The following is a 21047-nucleotide window of genomic DNA, read 5'->3' as shown; positions in this document are numbered from 1 at the left end:
ACATGTCCAGATATGTGAACTTAGCACTGTCACTGTGGCAAATTAGGGGGTTTTTGTATGTAAGATTACCAAGCTTTCGCTAAGCACCCATTACATTTAGCTTTGTTTTTGTTTGATTTGTTCTCCAACATTGAAAAAAGCTTGCACATTTACAGTATGGCTTCAATGTTCTCTGATATAGGACTAACTTTACAACCTGGGTAGGATGAGCATTTTTATTTTATTTGCACTACGTGCCAAGAATTTAGCAAACTACATGCCTTGTTGGACCAGATATGCAGATATGCACTAAACGGAATCTGACGTGGAAATACGAAAGAAACTGGCATCATTATATTAATTAACTATAGCTTCTCTAACAGTCTCTACTCATGAAATACAACATGTCATTATGTTACTGACTAAATGTGCAATATTCGTATTGATACACATAATGCAGCAATTCTGTTTTTGATAGTGTAAAAAATGGCTATTCATGCAGCAGGAGTGCAAGTCTGCATCATTATGTCAGTTGTTCTCAAACTGCATGCAAAAATATGGGATTGTTCCAGGCTGAATGAATATGATTTATCAAGAGTAAATGCACAAAGGAGTGTGCTGAAGTGTGCTGATGCTAGTGTCCTAACCTTAAGTTCACTAAAATTCAATTTTACTATCCTCTGATGCACAAACTGTAAAATGGAACTCGTGATCAGCCAAACAAATAAATAAATAAACAAAACTGAAAAAAAAAGTTTGGAGGGAGCAGAAATCACATTTCACAGTAGCACTTTTTTTCTAGTAATAGGAATTTATGTAATGCACAAAACATGACATAAGATCGAAATACTATCTTCTCTGTACACAACGTTTAAACAGTTCGTTTTCACCTTAAGATTAGTTACTTCAAGCTTAGCATGGCTAATTTCTGCTTTTTTTGCGATGTTTCTGACTCATGTTTTTAGGTTTTCTTATTTCCTCAAATTTTACCAAAGAAATTATTGAAAATATCATCAGAATTTAGGAACAAGAGCAGATACAATCCACAAAACTTTACTGATGTGGGATAGTTTGCTTAATAAATAATTTAACTGCATGTGTGCTGTACTTTTTTAGAGAAATCTGATCATGCTGTATGAATAAACTATGTGATGGTAAGAGGATAAATTCGATCACCTGAATCTGGCTGAATTTCATCCACAGTTCAGATTCTCATGCAGACACAGTATAGGAGAAGAACATGACATATATCAAATGTCAGATGTCAATCACTTGTTCTAATCACAAAGTGTATAATCAATAGGAGTGTCCTGATGACCGCTTCTGTCTCGGAACCTCTCATCAGAAATGTGTCTGGTTAAACCCATTTCTGCTCTCTCGGTTTTCTCCAGCTGTTTTGGGTGCTGCTTGGAGCAATTTGCAAGAGCTCAGCTGAAGTACGGCATGCATGCTGGTTATCTGCAGTGAGCTAATCTAGGCGAGCCTGACCTTAATCTCAGCTGATATTTATTCATTCCAGATATGTGTGTATGTGTCAGCCAGTGAGTAACATGAAATTTCAGAATAAAAATTGCTATATTGATTTCAGTGTATTACAATGTGTTTAACAGCTCATTTTAAAATCTTGCACAACTTCAGAGTGTAATGCCTAAACATTTGATTTGTCATGTTCCAATGTGTGCCTATCTATAGTTTGACTCACTGTGACTCATACTTTCAGCCCAGTGAAGCGCAGACATGGGAATAATGTCAAGCTCTGCTTGCAGCTGAAGAACATTACAAACATCTATGCACATCACTTTTGAATTGATTTACATCCCATTTTCTAGTCTAGTAGTTATAATTTTTATTGATACTAGTGACTATTAGTGCCAGAAGTATTGTTTTTGTAACATATTTACAACAGCTGCCTCTTAATTCCCCAAAGAGCAATTGAAAGTTGTTGCTTATGGATTTAGGCCTACAAAATAAAGATGAGCAGTTGCAGAGTCTGTAGAGTATTGTAACGATGGTTAAGTGTTACTGGACAGTGACATGTTGGTTTTCTCTGCACACTGTTGTTGTTCCTTTAAGATTCATGTTTGGTTGGGCTGCAGGAAGTAGTGAGGGTGGTGTACAGGAAGGGGTGGGGGGACCTGGTTGTTCTGTGTGTGTGCCAGGCTGAAGAGAGGTGTAGTTCGAGAGCGCTTCCCCCTGAGTTAACAACCCGCTGGCTTATGTGCCGAATAAACGGACAAACTGAGACCCCAACCGTCTGGTTCTTGTGAACGTTACATTGGTGTCAGAAGTGAAGAAAGAAAAAAGAACCCCAGAACGCCCGAGACCCTGTTGCCGGCGACGCTTGCCGTTACGAGACGAGGATGTTGCCGGGCAGGATTAAGAAGGAGACGGAGGAGAGGGAGGAGAGGGAGGTTCGTCCGCGCTCGCCCGCCCATGGAGTGAGGGAAACGGCACTGCGGCTGTCTGCCGAGGCTGGATTTTCTCCAGGTTTGACTAGGCTCGGGAACTGTTCGCACAGCGGCCGCGATTCCGGCGGGAAGGAGTCGACCTCGCTTGGCGCGCCGTCACGTGATGTAAACAAACATGGCGGCGCCCAGCAAGCTGCAGCGAATATAAAAACGCCTAAGTTCAGCGGCAAGACGCCATGGGAAGTGTTTATCGCACAGTTCGAGCTGTTAGCTGTTGCAGCTGGCTGGTCTGAGGAACATAAAGCTCTCCAATTGGCTTTGTGCCTGTGTGAGGATGCAGCTGCATGCCTGCTGCTGCTGACCGAGGAGCAGAGGGGAGATTATAATGCTCTGGTCGGAGCACTTCAGAGGCGCTTCGGGCAGTATAACCAACCAGTGCTGCTGAGGTCGGAGTTCCACAACAGACGCAGATTGCCAGGTGAGCCCCTCCGCATTTTGGCCCATGAAGTCGAGTGCCTTTGCCGGAGGGCGTATGACAGCATGCCACCATCAGTGCAGGCGGAGTTAGCTCGGGACCAGTTCCTGCAGGCCCTGAGCCCTAAAGAGCTCCGCATGCAAACTCAGCTTGCTCGGCCGGCCACACTCAGTGCAGCCCTGGAGCTAGCGTTGGAGAGGGAGATGCTTGCAGGATCCTCTGGGGGCGCTGACGACGCACACGTGGTGAGGGCTGTGTCAGCACCTGTGGAACAGATGGAGACGCCAGCGGGCCTGTGCAGTTTGGTGCAGACAGCTTCGCTGCAGTCGCCTTCCCCTCGGGCTGGCCCACACCGCCGACCTCAGAGCTGCTGGGGATGTGGACAAGTCGGACACCTCATCAGGCAGTGCCCCAAGCTTGCAGCGGTTCAGGGAAACGCCCACGGGCCCGTGTAGGCGGGAGTACACGGGCCTGGGAGAACGACATCCCCACACCACCGCCACCTCCACCCGGTGCGGCCATCACTGTGGGCTGGACCCAGGTTGGCGGCTTTTGCCATGTTCCAGTGACGATTGCGGGGGTGTCCTGTACGGCCCTGCTGGACACGGGATCCAATGCAACGCTGGTCCGACCCGATATTGTCCCAACCGGAGCTGCTGTACAACCGACTAACGTGCAACTTAAGACTGTGACCGGTGATCTGGCCCCAATGAGAGGGAAGGGAGTGTTCCAGTTCAAGGTGGGGGACCTCGGTGTGTCTTATGCTGCCTGGGTGGCTGACGTGCAGGACGCCTGTGTCATGGTCCTGGGCCATGTTGGCCCAGTGTTCTTAGTTTTCTTGTATGTTTGTATTTTGTTCCCTGTTTAGGCTCTGTTTCCTGAGTTGCCCTGTTGTGTTGTTCCCTGAGTGCTTTCCCTTTGTGACTCTCACCCCCTGTGTGCCCCTCTGTGTATTCATGAGCCCTCGTCCCCTTTCGTGTTTATTCCGTGTCTCCCCTGCCCGTTATGTTGGTGTTCTCCCCGTGCTCTCTCTCCTCCTGTCTGAACCTCTGTACTTCCTGTTTCACCTCTACCGTCAGTGTTGTGTTCACTCCTGCCATGTCCCGTGATTATTATCAGTGTCACCTGTGTTCCCCGTGTGCTCCCACTTCCCTCATTAACCCTCTGTGTATTTATGTCTGCGTCTCCCTCAGTTCTGTGTCGCGTTCTCCCTCATGTTGTGTGGATCTCCCTGTGTCTCTCTGCGTAGGTTAGTTTACTTTTCCCAGTTTAGTTTTGTATTTCCTATGTTCTGCCATTCCAGCATTAAAGCTGTGATTTTGAGTTCATCCCCGTGTCTGTGAGTTTTGCGTTTGGGTCCTCCTCCTGCCTGCCACACAGCGATCCATGACAGAAGAACGCGACCACGATATGGACCCAGCAATTCACAACCCCTCCGCTGACCTCCGGGAGGATCTGATTTATACAGTGGAGTACCACTGTCAGGAGTGGGTGGTGCTGCCCGAGGGTGAGTACCGGGAGACCGTAGCCGTCCGCCTACAGCGGATGGTGTCCGGACTCCCGTGGCTATTCGGCGCGCTCCACCCCCACATCCAGGACTTCCTCGTCTCCACTGTAGGCGTCCTCCCGGAGCGGTCGCTCCTGTACGAAGAGCCGGAGGATGTTCAGCCCGGCCCGCTGACGGATTCGCGGCCCGGCTCGTCTCCTCCCCCTTCCCGGAGAAAACGGCGTTCACGTCGTCGCCGTTCCCGAGCAGCGGAGCAGTTTTCACCCCTGGGAGAGAGTGACCGTGTGTCACACTCTCAGCCCGAGCCTTCGGATCCCGGACTTCTTAACCCGTGCACAACTGTGAGTGGCTCTGTTTTTTTAACACCGGGCTCGGATAATTCTGTCCCCTTTTGTTTGGACTCCGGAGACACTGTACAACGACGCACCACCCCACAGCCGGACACTCGGACTTCCAATTCACCTGCTGTGGTGAGTGAGGACTCTGTGTCTTTTCCAGACATAGTGACTGTTCGCTCAGGGGCTGTGTTTTGTGTGGCGGATGTCGACGCGAGCTGCTTATCGCCGGTGCAGCCACCAGCAGTTCAGTTAGCTCCCTCGCAGCCACCCTCAGTTCAGTTAGCTCCCTCGCAGCCACCCTCAGTTCAGTTAGCTCCCTCGCAGCCACCCTCAGTTCAGTTAGCTCCCTCGCAGCCACCCTCAGTTCAGTTAGCCCCCTCGCAGCCACCCTCAGTTCAGTTAGCCCCCGCTGCCTGGTATTCTCAGCATCGGCATCTTTTCCCGTCAAGATTTATCGCTAAATCATTCGATCCTCCCTTAAGAGAGAGACTGCATCCCCGCTGCCTTCACCCCAGTACACCAGTGTCACCTGGGTCTCCAGTGTCACCCCCAGTTCAGTCTCCAGTAGCTCCAGTGCCGCCTGTAGCGCAGGCCCCAGTAGCTCCAGTGCCGCCTGTAGCGCAGGCCCCAGTAGCTCCAGTGCCGCCTGTAGCGCAGGCCCCAGTAGCTCCAGTGCCGCCTGTAGCGCAGGCTCCAGTAGTTCCTGTAGCCCAGTCCCCGATAGCAGTACGGTCCGCTGGTCAGCTTAACATTCAGCCGGGGGTCTCAAATCTCTCTGGCTCTGCATCAGCTCCTGCTGGGAGCTCGGATGAGCTCATCCAGGACTCCGCGGCTCCCACGCCGCCTTCTACCTCGTCAGCTGGAGGGTCCGAGGGGCCCGTTCAGCCTCCTGTCTTCGCTGGAGGGTCCGAGGGGCCCGTTCAGCCTCCTGTCTCCGCTGGAGGGTCCGAGGGGCCCGTTCAGCCTCCTGTCTCTGCTGGAGGGTCCGAGGGGCCCGTTCAGCCTCCTGTCTCCGCTGGAGGGTCCGAGGGGCCCGTTCAGCCTCCTGTCTCCGCTGGAGGGTCCGAGGGGCCCGTTCAGCCTCCTGTCTCCGCTGGAGGGTCCGAGGGGCCCGTTCAGCCTCCTGTCTCCGCTGGAGGGTCCGAGGGGCCCGTTCAGCAACCTTCCTCGTCAGCTGGGGGTTCGGGAGAACCGCACCAGCCTCATGCCACATCAGCTGGAGGGCCCGAGGAGCCCATCCAGCCACCTTCTGCTACGCCTGGTCCAGCCTGTGCTTCGTCAGCTGCAGCCTCAGAGCCTTCGTCAGCTGCAGCCTCAGAGCCTTCGTCTGCTGCAGCCTCAGAGCCTTCGTCTGGCCCAGCTTCAGAGCCTTCGTCTGGCCCAGCTTCAGAGCCTTCGTCTGGCCCAGCTTCAGAGCCTTCGTCTGGCCCAGCTTCAGGGTCTTCGTCTGGCCCAGCCTCAGGGTCTTCAGCCTGTGCTTCGTCTGGCCCAGCCTCAGAGTCTTCAGCCTGTGCTTCGTCTGACCCAGCCTCAGAGTCTTCAGCCTGTGCTTCGTCTGGCCCAGCCTCAGAGTCTTCAGCCTGTGCTTCGTCTGCTGCAGCCTCAGAGCCTTCGTCTGCTGCAGCCTCAGAGCCTTCGTCTGCTGCAGCCTCAGAGCCTTCGTCCTCGTCTGGCCCAGCCTCAGAGCCTCCGTCCTCGTCTGGCCCAGCCTCAGAGCCTCCGTCCTCGTCTGGCCCAGCCTCAGAGTCTCCGTCCTCGTCTGGCCCAGCGCCCACCGGGCCATGGCCAGCACGCCTGAGACTGGAGAGCCGCCGCCTCCTTCGCCGCCGCCGCTGCCTTCCGCGCGGCCGGCCCCCTGAACTGCTCCGTCGTCTCCTTCGCCGCCGCCGCTGCCTTCCGCGCGGCCGGCCCCCTGAACTGCTCCGTCGTCTCCTTCGCCGCCGCCGCTGCCTTCCGCGCGGCCGGCCTCCGGACCAGCCCTGTCACCTGTGCCACCCGCCTGGTCGGCCCCCCGACCGTGTGTCCCGTGAACTCTTGTGCCTGTGGGCTCTGGGTCGGCCCCCTGAACTTTATTTTGACTATGGTCATGTGCTCCTGTGTTTTCTGTTGTTTGTTTTGTTTCCCGTTCTGGTCCCTCCGTCCTGGTCCCCCGCCTCCCGCCCTGGGTGGGTTGTTTTCTGTTTTTGTTTTTGTTTCTCGGGTTTGGGCTGTCGGGAGCCAGCCCTTTAGGGGGGGGTACTGTCATGGTCCTGGGCCATGTTGGCCCAGTGTTCTTAGTTTTCTTGTATGTTTGTATTTTGTTCCCTGTTTAGGCTCTGTTTCCTGAGTTGCCCTGTTGTGTTGTTCCCTGAGTGCTTTCCCTTTGTGACTCTCACCCCCTGTGTGCCCCTCTGTGTATTCATGAGCCCTCGTCCCCTTTCGTGTTTATTCCGTGTCTCCCCTGCCCGTTATGTTGGTGTTCTCCCCGTGCTCTCTCTCCTCCTGTCTGAACCTCTGTACTTCCTGTTTCACCTCTACCGTCAGTGTTGTGTTCACTCCTGCCATGTCCCGTGATTATTATCAGTGTCACCTGTGTTCCCCGTGTGCTCCCACTTCCCTCATTAACCCTCTGTGTATTTATGTCTGCGTCTCCCTCAGTTCTGTGTCGCGTTCTCCCTCATGTTGTGTGGATCTCCCTGTGTCTCTCTGCGTAGGTTAGTTTACTTTTCCCAGTTTAGTTTTGTATTTCCTATGTTCTGCCATTCCAGCATTAAAGCTGTGATTTTGAGTTCATCCCCGTGTCTGTGAGTTTTGCGTTTGGGTCCTCCTCCTGCCTGCCACACAGCGATCCATGACAGCCTGCATCCTTGGGCTGGATTTTTTACGAGCCATTGGTGGTGTACTGGACTTAGGCAAAGGCCTCCTCGTACTCCCTGATGGGAAGAAGGTGCCGCTTATTCCTCCCCCGGTCTGCACAGCATCTGCCGCGGCGTCCACCTCCACCGCAGAGACCCCTGCAGACCCGCCAGCAGAACAGCGAGCGGAGGAGGAGGAGGAGAGGCTCTCAGCAGTGAGGAGTATCTGGTCAAAGAACTGTGAGGGGCTGACTCCACAGCAGCAAGAGAGTCTATGGCAGGTACTAAAAGAGTTTAGTGACATTTTTGCCCTGAAAGAAAGTGATGTTGGCTTGACACACTTGGTAGAGCACGTCATTAAGACCGGGGATGCCCAGCCTATTAAAGTGCGCCCCCGCCGCCTGCCCCTGGCTCATCAGGAGGCTGCAGACAGGGAGCTGTGTGAAATGATGAAGGCGGGCATCATAGAACCATCTGATAGCCCGTGGGCCTCCGCGGTGGTGATGGTGCCTAAGAAAAAAAGTCCTAGGATGCGTTTCTGTGTGGACTACAGACCACTCAACAAAGTGACGAAGAAAGACTCTTACCCCCTTCCCAGGATTGATGAGTCCCTCAACTTAGTAGCCGGGTCCTCCTGGTTTTCCACCCTGGACCTGCGGAGTGGCTACTGGCAGGTGCCACTGTCCCCGGAATCCAGACCGAAGACAGCCTTCTGCACTAACAGGGGACTATGGCAGTTCAAAGTCCTGAGTTTTGGCCTTTGCAACGCTCCTGCGACCTTCGAGAGGCTCATGGACAGTGTGCTGGCTGGCGTCCCACGGCAACGGTGTCTGGTTTACCTGGATGATCTTCTAGTGCACGGGAGCTCCTTTGATGCTGCCCTGGATGCCCTGAGACAAGTGTTGGAGAGGGTGGCGGCTGCAGGCCTGAAGCTGCATCCCGACAAGTGCCACTTCATGAGGAGGGAGGTGGAGTTTCTGGGCCACAAGCTGGGTCGTGAGGGCATCAGCACTTTGGAGGAAAAAATTCACACCATTACCGAGTGGCCCACACCAGCAGACCAGAAACAGCTCAAAAGCTTCCTAGGACTGGCGTCTTATTACAGGAGGTTTGTGAAGGGCTTTTCCTCCATAGCCGCACCACTCTTCCACCTGCTGCAGAAGGACCGTGACTTCATCTGGACCCAGGACTGTCAGCAGGCGTTCGACACCCTCCGCAGATCGCTGACAGAGTCCCCAGTCCTTGCCCCCCCTGACCCCGCCCTGCCTTTTGTCCTGGACACTGACGCAAGTAATGTGGGGCTGGGAGCGGTGTTGTCGCAGGTTGGACCGGAAGGGGAGAAGGTGGTGGCGTACTTCAGCCGGGTCCTGAACAGGAGCGAGCGGCGCTACTGTGTCACACGACGAGAGCTGTTGGCTGTGGTGGCGGGGGTGAGACACTTTAAATACTACCTGTGCGGCACAGCATTTGTTGTCAGAACTGATCATGCTGCCCTTCAGTGGCTGATGTCTTTCAGGGAGCCAGAGGGACAGGTGGCTCGCTGGCTGGAGGAGCTCCAAGCCTTCAATTTCACCGTGGAGCACAGAGCAGAGACGCACCATTCTAACGCAGACGCCCTCTCTCGCCGCCCATGTGCTGCAGCTGGCTGCCGTTACTGTGAGAAGCGAGAGGAAATAGAGCGGGAACTCACGACAATAGACGGAGCAGCACAGCTCGCCTGCAGGGTTCTTCTGGTGGTGGATGCAGCGGAGTGGAGGGCACGGCAGGAACAAGACACAGACCTGCTGCCGGTCCTGCAGTGGCTGGAGAAGGGGGAGCAACCCCTTTGGGATGAGGTCACTGGGTTTTCCATCTGTACCAGGGGGCTGTGGGCCAAGTTTGCAGCTCTCAGGCTGAAGGAGGGGGTGTTGGAGCGTGCCTGGAAGGATCCTGCCAAGGGGGAGGAGAGGTGGCAGGTTGTGGTGCCAAGGTCGCTGAGGTCAGCTGTGCTGGGAGCCTGCCATGGGAGCACTGGCTCTGGCCACTTTGGGGTCTCCAAGACTCTTCGCCGCCTCCGCCAGGGCTATTACTGGGGTCAACAGCGGAGGGATGTGGAGGACTTTTGCCGCAGCTGTGATGCATGTTCCCCACACAAAGGGCCACAAGACCAGTCCCGGGCTCAGCTTCAGCAGCAACCAGCAGGAGCCCCAATGGAGCGAGTAGCTGTGGACGTCATGGGCCCATTTCCTCGCACAGACAGAGGAAACCGCTATGTTCTTGTGGCCATGGACTATTTTACCAAGTGGCCGGAAGCATACGCCATCCCAGGTCAGGAGGCTGAGACGGTCGCTGATGTATTAGTGGAGGGGATGTTCAGCCGCTTTGGAACAGCAGAGACCCTCCACAGTGACCAGGGGCGTAACTTTGAGTCCAAGGTATTTGCTGCCATGTGTGAACGCCTTGGGACTAAGAAAACCCGCACCACCCCACTTCACCCCCAAAGCGAAGGGCTGGTGGAAAGGTTTAACAGGACGCTGGCCCAGCAGCTAGCCATCCTTACCTCAGAACACCAACGGGACTGGGATTACCATCTTCCCCTTACCCTCATGGCCTACAGGTCGGCAGGACTCCACCCAATGTACGCCTGCCCTGCTCATGTTAGGGAGAGAGCTGAGAACTCCTGCAGAGTTGGCTTTTGGGAAACCCCCGGACGCGCCAGAGGCACCACCGGGCCGGGACTACGCAAGGAAGCTGCAGGACCGGCTGGATTCTGCACATTCCTACGCCCGAGAGCAGCTGGCGAAGGCAGGCCTGCGCCAAAAGAGGAATTACGACATCACCACTAAAGGGAGGCACTTCCGTGCTGGGGAGCTGGTGTGGGTCTACAGCCCAAAGAGGAAGAAGGGACGGTGTCCTAAACTGGATAGCAGCTGGGTGGGGCCTTGCAGCGTCCTAGAGCGAGTGGGGGAGGTTGTTTACAGGGTGCAGTTGCCTCCTAGGGGGAGGATAGTAGCACTGCACAGAGACCGGATGGCCCCCTACAGAGGACAGTCCCTCCCCTCCTTTCCAGAGGGACGTGTACAGAGCGTCCATGACCCTGCTCAGAGGGGCCCCCGACCGGGGCTGCGTTCCCCCCCCTCGGACTCTTCACCCCAAAGCCCCGAAGCTCCGCGTCCTCCTCAGGGGCTCAGGAGGTCAAGGAGGGAACGTAGGCTACCGCCCCGCCTCAGAGACTGTGTCGTTCCCTCGGGGACGAGGAACTTATTGCTGGGGGGGCAGTGTAACGATGGTTAAGTGTTACTGGACAGTGACATGTTGGTTTTCTCTGCACACTGTTGTTGTTCCTTTAAGATTCATGTTTGGTTGGGCTGCAGGAAGTAGTGAGGGTGGTGTACAGGAAGGGGTGGGGGGACCTGGTTGTTCTGTGTGTGTGCCAGGCTGAAGAGAGGTGTAGTTCGAGAGCGCTTCCCCCTGAGTTAACAACCCGCTGGCTTATGTGCCGAATAAACGGACAAACTGAGACCCCAACCGTCTGGTTCTTGTGAACGTTACAGTATGCATAATGTTGAGCAGTGAGTCACTCACACCAAGGCTGAATCCCATTGTGTAGACTGTGGACTACAGGGCTGAACACTTATGAATGTAGATGATACATTCTGAGACGTGAAAGCTGTAAGTCCACAAGAGGCTAAGTGTCTGGGTTAGGAGAGAATATGCCAGTCAGTGTGAATCATAAAGAGGAGCAAATGCAAGCTGAACCACCCAAATGTGAGATATTTTAAAGCTAAAATAAAGGTAAAATGTGAAAATACACACTTTTAAAACATAGTAAGGAGATTAAATAGCACTACACACATTCTGTATCAGTTAAACCTTAGCTTAGAGGTTAAAAAACATGAGTGCAGGTTATTGTGGGCATCAAGTGGGCATCTCTTAAAACAAGTGTTTTGTTCAGTTAAGCATGTACAGTAAAACACCTCCAGGACTCTCAACAGTGAATCACTGCATTGGAGAACCACCCCCACTATTGTATACCTGCTCTCAGCCCTGAAAGTACATACATTAAGCTGTTGGGGTTGGACGATAAACATGCTAAATATTGTTGTTGCATAACAAACATTGGCAATGCCTGTGCTGTGTAGGCATTTACACTGACTGTAGTTGTACTTCTGCCACTTGAAAAAGAGGGAAAACTGATAACTGGAAGATTTATCTCTATGAATTTGATCGATCTGTTACACAATTTATACGGAAAACTTTGAAACCTCTATTATTGTTTATTTAATGTACACATCAGGCATATGTAAAGGTGAATACAACAGAACTGTGTAGGCTTTAACACTGTTAAGTATGTATTTTCAATTCCTTTCAATCTAACTTAATCAAAAGAAAATCCAAGGACTCCTGAGTAAAAAGTGAAGTAGCCATGAGGAATGATACAAAAATGTTGTTTAGAAATGTTTAGAGAGAGCGTTATCCGTATTTTGAAATTATATTGTGCAGCTTAAAAATGTTTAATTATCAGAAAACATGTACAGCAGCTTTACAATGGCTGCCATTTAGTAGGAACACCGAGTTTCAGACGCAATAGAAAAGATCCTCAGCTCTTCGGTGGTGGAAAAGTAGCTCTTGCAATGTCGGGTAGAATTTAAGACATTTCTTAATGAACAAAAACTACAATGAAACTTGTTCTATTGTTGCAATATTACCATTATGCAACATCATTAAACATTTCTCTCTAGGCATAAGAGGTGTTTTTTTATTTTCAAAACTCAACAAATAATATGCAGCGAGACCTCTAGAAGTGTTGTTCTTTTTTGTTATTATTGCACAACTTCTAATGGTGTTTTTCTTTGCAGGATAAAGTGATAATAGGTTTGCTGTGGGTGTCTCTCCTTTGTAGGTCTTACACCCTTAGTTACTGGGGAAAGGCATATAGTTTTAGTTGGCCACATGCACAGACACAGCAGCATTAACACTTGCAAGTACAGAATAGAAACAAGAGGAACTGGTTGTATGTATGTTTCAGGGAGACGGTCCAAATTTTGCTGTACACCTCTACAGTGACAAATAAAGGGATTCTATCTAATTCTGTTGTCTTGGTGGTTTATATAGGACCTGGGACTCTGCTCAGGGCCTGACGCTCTGGTCGCGTCTATCGCGTTCGGTGTAAGGTATGTGCCCTAACCACTCAGCTATCAGGTCCCTCTAAAAGGTGTGTTTTTAAGTGATTTTAAGTTGTTTTGAGTTTGTGTGATGAGAAAACTATGAATAACTAATGTTAATTGACCACGAGGGTTAAAAAATCTGGGAACAGGAATGTTTAGTAATGATGATAGGTTCAGATCTCTTTAAATGAAATGGGTCCTGCCACTCTCAGTGCTGTAGTTAAGACATAGAGGTTGAAGGCCAAGAAACTACAATAATGTCACAACCCATGCCAGCAGCCATATCCAAACAATTTCACCCACATCACCAAATATGCTTTGCAGTTAAGTCTCATTTTCTTTCCTAGCTGTTATGTGTTAAACCTTTATTTGTCCACAGCTTGTGGACCTTCATGACAATACCATCTGTGGTTGCTAGGGAGATTTGGGACGCAGCTGCAGAGGCTCAGTTCATGACTTGCAGTGATGCCAGTGTAATTTTGCTGCTGCCATCTAAGCTTCGACTTTAACTCCAGCACCAAATTGACTCTTGAAATGCCATTCCAGCATAATGACAGACACTGCAACATGCATGGCAAACGTTTCCCTTTCTTTTGAAAGAAAGGGTGTTTTTTTTCCTTTCTTTTCTTTTTCTCTGAGGTAGGACGAGGGTGTCGACTAAGCTCTGGGATAATGCAATCTTTATTTGCTGATACTGTTGGCAGAGTTTCTCCAGTCTGTTTTATGATATAGACTCATAAGGTTTTTTTTTTTTCTTTACAGGCCATCTGCATGTTGTTTTATAACATTTTTGCATATTTCACTGAAGTTTAAATGTAACTGTTAATGCAATTACTCTTTTAAAGATTGTTTCATTGTATTAATATTGTGAAAGATTAAGAAAGAAATAGTGAAAATATACCAGGTACAATATGCCAAGGTCCAGTGGGAGATCTTAATTGCCTTTTTCCCCCTCTGTATTTCAGTTATGCTCCTATAAAACAGAACATTTTTTTAATATATATACATATCGGTCAAAAACCATGTTGTACTTTGCGTATTGTGGATTATGTCTCTTTCTAGCAATTTAATTACAGTCAGTTTAAAGGTCACAGAAGCAATAATAGAGCTGACAACCATAGATGGAGCAAAGCCTGGAAGTATGATCAGGCAGGCAACTAGAGCTCCATTGCTTCATATACAAATAAGATGCTATCTTAGTTCTTTTATATGCATTTTTTGGATCAAGGGTGTCATCATCCTCTGTTGCTGCCCTTATTTGGATACCTTGCTTAAGAAGTATGACATTACTATTACATGAAGAAGGTTAAGGGTTTGTTTCTTTTAAATAATTAAAGGTCTTGGTGTGTTACACCTAATGATAAACTTTTAAAACATATTTGAATACTTAAATCCATATTTTCTTATTTTTAACTTTAAACTCACAAATATTAGTATACAGGGGAAACACATACATATGTTGCTTAATGTTTTGGCTAGCACTACACAATAGTAAATTCTAAATTAGCTTTTCTTCTTTCTTTCTCTTTCTCTCTCTCGCTCTTTCTCTAACTATCATTCTCATCCAGTCACCACCTTGCCAGACACCTCCCTGAGAGACTTTCAAGTTTGAAGGTTTGATCAGACAAAAAGGAAATTACTATCATGGGATTTACTGATTGATGGGACTAGCTGTCTGTCAGAACACTGCAGGAAAATGAAATGGTTTAGCATGGCATGTAATACAAATTCAACACAAATGTGGCTGGTCCCAGTTACATAGATGTTACTCTACTAAATTTTGTATGTACATGTCAAGCACTTTGTTCTTTGTATTGTGTAGTCATATGGGTTTTATCTGTGCCTACAAAAGAGTTATGGTCTGCAAATCTGGCAAACCCAGTCAGAAAACAGAACTGAATTTGAACTTGTTAAATGCCAGAAAATCAGTCGGACAGCTGATTAAATTTCAGGGCTGCAACAAAAATACCAATTACTCAGTGATCACTATAGGTGGGAAATAATTGGCGAGTGAAGGCTTGCATTTTTGTATAATTAACTGAAAATTAACAATTAATTTCTGCTGCTAATTATATTTTCACGTGTAAGTAAACAATTATTAAGGGGCACCATACCTGCAACATGACTTTTCAAAATATCACCTACAAGTAAGAACTCTTGAGTAATCAATTTTTCACTGACTGCAGGTTTTGATTCTCCGCAGACCTGCTGGGAAGGAGAACAACACTGCTTTAAAAATAATTCAGTAGCAACAATCTTTTTTGAAAGGGGATTATTGTAGTTAAGCATTTGTAGGGAGATGAGGCACAGAGAAAAATGCTCTCTTTTCATATTTTCTTTCTTTCTGTCACAATGGCAGGAGCCTAAGAAGCGAAAAATGATAGCCACTTGTTTATGGGTGATTTCAGCAAAGGGAGGAGAGGAGCACCTCCAACGCAAAGTCTTGGCTTAGTGAAGAATGATTTCGTATTTGCCAGCAAACTGAGTCGGCAGGAACTTGTCATATTCATTTGCTTCAGGAGACAACACAGTGCAGCACCCACAGCTCCTGGATTCTACTCTCTCTCGTTCTCTCCCGCCCACTCTCCTCTTTTCTCTGTGTTTCTGGTGTGTGGTGGCATGCTGACATGCACCTTAAAAGGTCTTTGGCAAGTGTGTGAACAGAAAATTGCGCCCAAACCTTTGACCAAAGTCTCCCTAAACAGTGGGGAAACCATGAATAACACAGGATATATTTGTGGTATGCCCGTACCTCAACACCTTAGTGTCCTACATGTGAAAACAAGCTTGGAAATGCAACAGTGCCCCCAGTTGGTTAACAGGGAAACTGCTCCGACCACAGGCCGTCATTCTTCTGGGGACATGAAGTAAAATAGGCTGGGAATTTGTCAGGAGTTGAATTTAAGAGCAAAGTGTCAGGAGATGCTTGAGGTGATTTGTTGGGATTTTAGACAGCTGTGAAGAGGTTGACAGTGTTGCAGGGTCTGCAGAACGTTCAGCTTTCTGGCTAACAAGGCGTAGAGGAGGCCTCCGAGGAAAAAGAGCTATCCCAGAGGTAAGAGGTGAATGCTGACATGGTAAAAATTAATTCCAGCTTGAAATACCTGTGGCTAGTGTGTGGTGAGTATGTCACAGGAATTAGACACTGTTGCATTGCGTTTGATCTCTATTAGCTGGCTGTCATGCAAGCTATAGTAAAGAAAAATACTAGATTCCACCAGGAGCAGACTCAAGAAAATGCAGCAGTAATTTGATTCCGTGCAAATGCAAAAGCATGTTCAAGCAAATCTGAAAACGTGACATCTGACATCATCATTGCGTGTAGATGAAAATGGCTTGAAATTCTTTGATGATGGTCATCTTAATGACTTATTTCTGCAGTGTTAATTATCATATTTACATGCACTGCCAATGATAACGAACAACATGTTTTATTCCTGCCTGCGTGTGTGTGACATTTGAAGGATGACTAAGCTTCAAGGCAGCTCATTCAGTGAAGAGGAGACATCCTTCTCCTCTAACCATTTGACTCATCTCCTGCCACATTTAGATCTGGGTAGTAGGCAACAAACTGAATGGCATTAACCCTTTAAGACCTACCATAGAACCAATTCCGCCAGAGCTTATATTATATTTTTACATGCTGTGGAGCCATTTTTGGGAGTATTTCAAGTTGCTATGCATCAATACAACCATTATATCATAAGTTTTAATAATATGTCTGCATTAAGTGCATAGTAATTACATAAATTATAAAAAAAACTGCAATAAACTACAAAAAAATTGAAAATCGTTTTTGTTTTTTAACATATATTTCTAGTTAGAGAAATTTAAGAGGCTTATCCCTCAAAACTGTAAATACAAAAAAGTTGCACAAAATAGTTTCCCACCACAGGAAATTTATTTTGAGTGTCTTCATAGTTTTATTTTTGAAATACACCAATTTCTATACACTGCAGGAAAAACGAATATAAATATTATAATGCAAATTTGCAAAAAAGCAGCATCTGCATCAAAATAAACTCTTTCCAGCAGTGCAATATGACTTCTAAGCATCCCAGAAACGACACAGAAAGTCATAAAGTCAAAGATAACTTTTAAAAACACCAGTATAGGCTCATGAGGCCTTGATGGTAAAAAACTACATTTCTGCGAAAATGACGTCACTTCCGGTTTCGGGCAGGTCATGGTGGACATGCGATAGTTCACGCTGATGGACGTAGGAGGTGTTACAAACAGCTGATCGGCAAAGCGTGTTTCTGGAATATTATGTTTTTGTTGCTGCAAGTGCTTTTTATGCAGTTTTTGCAAAGCTATATGTGAAAGGAAACCGTGACCTAGGTACGGTGTACATCAGGGCCGTGCAGAGAGGTTTAAAGGGACGGGTGCTCAAAGTTAAAAAGGGGCACATTGAGCCAGGCTGAATAACAACAACACACATTCATCAAGAATCTAATATGGGAAGGGCAGGGCTGTGTTGATCTGAGACTGTAGACATTAAAAAGTCCACAGGAGAGGTGGTAGCTGATTAAACAAGCGTCATGAGATAATAACAAAATGCAAAGATTGGTGACAGCGCTTGGAACCATAAGGCAACAAAAAACTGTGAGAAATAATTTAGGCTCTGCCTGTGAATCACTCTTTACTTCTCTTCTTCCTTCCATCCCATCATTTCATATATCACTCTCCACTTGCTGTCGATCTGAGAACAAGGCACAACTTGCTGTTGCAATAAACTATAATCTAATTATCCACACCTAACAACTCTTGCACTTAATCTATAATAAAATGATGACAGAAAAATGTTATAGCACTGCCTTTAGTAGCCTCACACAGCTCCTACTGTTTCCTCCTCATGTCCTTACCAGCCATGTCTGGACAATGTTATATCATGAGTAATATTTTTTTTTTAAATCCATCTAAATAAAACACTCACATGCACGCACACACAGTGACATTTTAGACCTTCTTCAGAATACTGTATATACTATGGGCATCATGGTGCTGATCCAGAATCCTTACATTATTATTTATTACTAGAGCTACAATAATAAAGCAATGAGGAGGGGGAAGAAATAAATATGAAATAATGTATTTATGATGATTCCATTTGTTTCACTATCCACTCTGTGCAGGGCAAAGCTTATTACATTTTTAAACTGATACAATAATTTTACTGCTGTAAAATCTAAATTCTGTCTTATTTAAAATATAAATCTAATATAATCTGCTTCTTAATGTATGTTCTTTAAAATACAGCGTGTGTTTTTTAATATATTATAATTATAATAATGCATAATTATGTGGACATGCATATTAGATCGTTTTTAGTGAAATATCCAGAAAGGCAGGAAAAACTCTGTAACTTACCGTATTTCCCGGACTACAAAGCGCACCTGAATATTAGCCGCAGGGTTCAAAGCTTGTGCAAAAAGTAGCGGCTTATAGCCCGACAATTACGGTACTTTAAAACTAAATATGTTCCCTAAAACGGTGACAGAGCTACAGACCCATGACAGCCTTACCCAGTCAGCCAGCAGCTATGACCAGCACTACATGTGCAGTTAATAAAAGGACAGGTAATGTTTGTCGCGCTGTTGCACACACAGCACGCTCGTTTGTTTCAGTTCGTCAGTTGCAACAAGACAGCTTACCAACGTGTACACAATAAGCTAATACTCCTGGGTGCTATACACTACAGTGTGCGCTGTACACCTACTTACTGGTTTTGTCGCATCAGTCTGTGTCTCTGAGTTAACTTGTGTTTCTCCTACAGCTCCGGACCGCAAAAAATGCGCGTGCTCTTTGTGAGCTCGTTCCCGGCTCGTAACCAGCGCGTTCTGCCGTCAAGGGCGATCATTGGTTAAATGTGATCATGTGACTGATGCAAGTCAGATCCTTTTATTTAGCAAAACTGTGATTAATAGTTAAATATTATTGTTGAGGAGCACAGACAGGACTCCGCATGCACACACACATAAAAATAAATAAATAAATAAAAAAAGTTTAAAAGTTGCCTCAACAAAAGGGCACTTTGGGCAGGAAAGGGACGGGTGCTCAAGCCCCTCTAGCCCCCCCCCCCCCCCCCTCTGCACGTGCCTGGTGTACATTTTAGGACATCGTCAGGTCTCAAGAAAAAAGTTGTCAGGTATCAGACAAAAAAATTGTCAGGTCTCAGTTCTCAAGAAAAAAGTTGTCAGGTATCAGACAAAAAATTGTCAGGTCTCAGTTCTCAAGAAAAAACATTGGACATTGGAATGCCCAGTGCAGTAGCAAATCACTCGTGCTTCACTGCACAAGCTGGACCCACAGAGTCTGCTAAGGTTTGTCACTGCCATATTACATATGATATTTATATAAACCCATTTAGAGTGAGGTCCATGTAAATTTACCATTCTCTATTTGTTTATCTTCTGACAGCGTAAGATTACAAGTGCGCTCCAAAGCTTCCTTTGCCTGTTAGACGTGGGAAAGCTGCAGACCGTCAGGGAGTGTACGCTCCATCAAGCCCACAGAATAGAGCCGGACTGGAATTTGTCAGTTCATGAACTGATGGCATTCATTTCAATCCTGTTTGTAAGAGCAATCATGTGTCCTGTTGGTGCCATTGTGGATTGCTGGTCAGAAAGATTTCTGGTGCCAGTAATCAAAGAGACAATGCCCCGAGATAGATTCATTTCAATTATGCCACACCTTCGATTTGATGACAAGGACACACGGGCAGAACAGGTGAAAACAGATAAATTTGCGGTGATCTCCGACATCTGGACACGCTTCAACAAGAACTGTGCTAAGAGTTTCACTCCAGGAGAACACATGACCATAGATGAACAGCTGTTCCCTACCAAGGTTCGTTGTCCATTCACACAGTATATCGCAACCAAGCCAGACAAATTTGGGATCAAGAACGTGGTCATGAAACTGTTGGAGCCGTTTTTGGATGATGGGAGAAACGTCACAACAGACAATTTCTTTACTTCACTGTCACTGTCGCACAGACTGCTGCAGCGCAAAACGCCGTTATGGGGCACGGTGAATAAAGTCTGGCGTGAACTTACTCAACTTGTGCGGATGTATTCCGTAAGAGCAGCAACACGCAGGTGGTCAGTAGTGGTTTTCTACAATATCCTGGACCTGGCGGCGGTGAATGCCTACATTTTGTACAAGGCATGTACAGGGTGGACAAGCAAAAGAAGATTGTTTCTGAGTCTTCTAGCTCAGGAACTTCGTTGCCGATTCATGTAGCACAAGGAAATATTAGCACAGACGCAGGCTGCTGAAGCAGCTGTGCCAGGGACTGTAAAGACAACGCAGTGCCAGTGGAATTTACGTAAATTTGCACAGGGCTAGTAAATCTAGTAGTAGGGACTCGCACCAGGGGGAAAAAAGGCTCAGTAATTCTAGTGTTAAGGTGTGAAACAGCTGTGTACTGCCTTTTGTTCCTGGAGAAGGTTTTTAACTGAGAGCCATGCTAGGCTCAGGGAGACTCTGCTGACCGTCTGTCCCGCAGTCATGCAGGGACTTCATCAAGCTTGGTTGTCTGTTCTTTGTGTGTTTGATTAAAGAATGTTAGCTACCGCTCACCGCTCATCTGCAGGCTTTATTTAAATGGAAAACTTCCACAACAAAATGGCATTGTCGACATGATAGTCCATGTGGTCGCTGAACAACGGTTTCGTGGACGGGCTGATCACCCCTGAGGGAAAAGGTACCTTTGTCCTACCAGCTGTTGAAGCAAAGGAAATGGAGGAGTCATGGAGTCGTGTGTTTCAGTTACCACCGAGATCATCAACTTTGAGGGGACTCCTGCAGATGGGTGAGTTGTAGCTAACTTTGTATACAGTCATGAGGAGTTTTTTGTCTGGCCGAGCCGTGAAGTGCTTGCTGCTACGGAGTTTGAGTCTCCGGGAGGAAAATCCTGGGGTTCGAGCCCCCAGGCTTGTGTTCGGTTCCGGTGTTGTGCAAAGAAAAGCAATCGTCTGCCAGAAAGTAATTGCAAAAACACCTGTCCATCACAGGGAACGGTGGTTCAAGTCCACTGTTGATAATCACGTCTGCACAATACAGTGTGCGGAGTGACGGTATTTTAGCACTTTTCTGCCGAGAAGGGAAGAAGGCCATTGCAGGGGACGCTCTGAATGTAAATATGGGATCTAGATCCAGTAGCGGCGGACGTTTCACCCAGCGGCCAGAGATAAAACTCAATATTTGACTGTATGGTAAGAAATGTGAGTGCAAGTATGTTGTCAGATGAAAGAGAATGGTTGTGTGGGAAAAGTTGATGTGTGTGTAAAAACAGTGAAAAATGGGGTTAAAAATGTTGAAAATTGGGAACAAAAACAAGAAAAGAAAAGAGAGG

The sequence above is a fragment of the Copadichromis virginalis genome, linkage group LG2, assembly GCF_057382275.1.
Source record: "Copadichromis virginalis isolate Kocher_CV1m ecotype Utaka linkage group LG2, C_Virginalis_male_GT1.1, whole genome shotgun sequence".
NCBI lineage: Eukaryota > Metazoa > Chordata > Actinopteri > Cichliformes > Cichlidae > Copadichromis > Copadichromis virginalis.
This window is presented reverse-complemented; position numbering follows the sequence as displayed.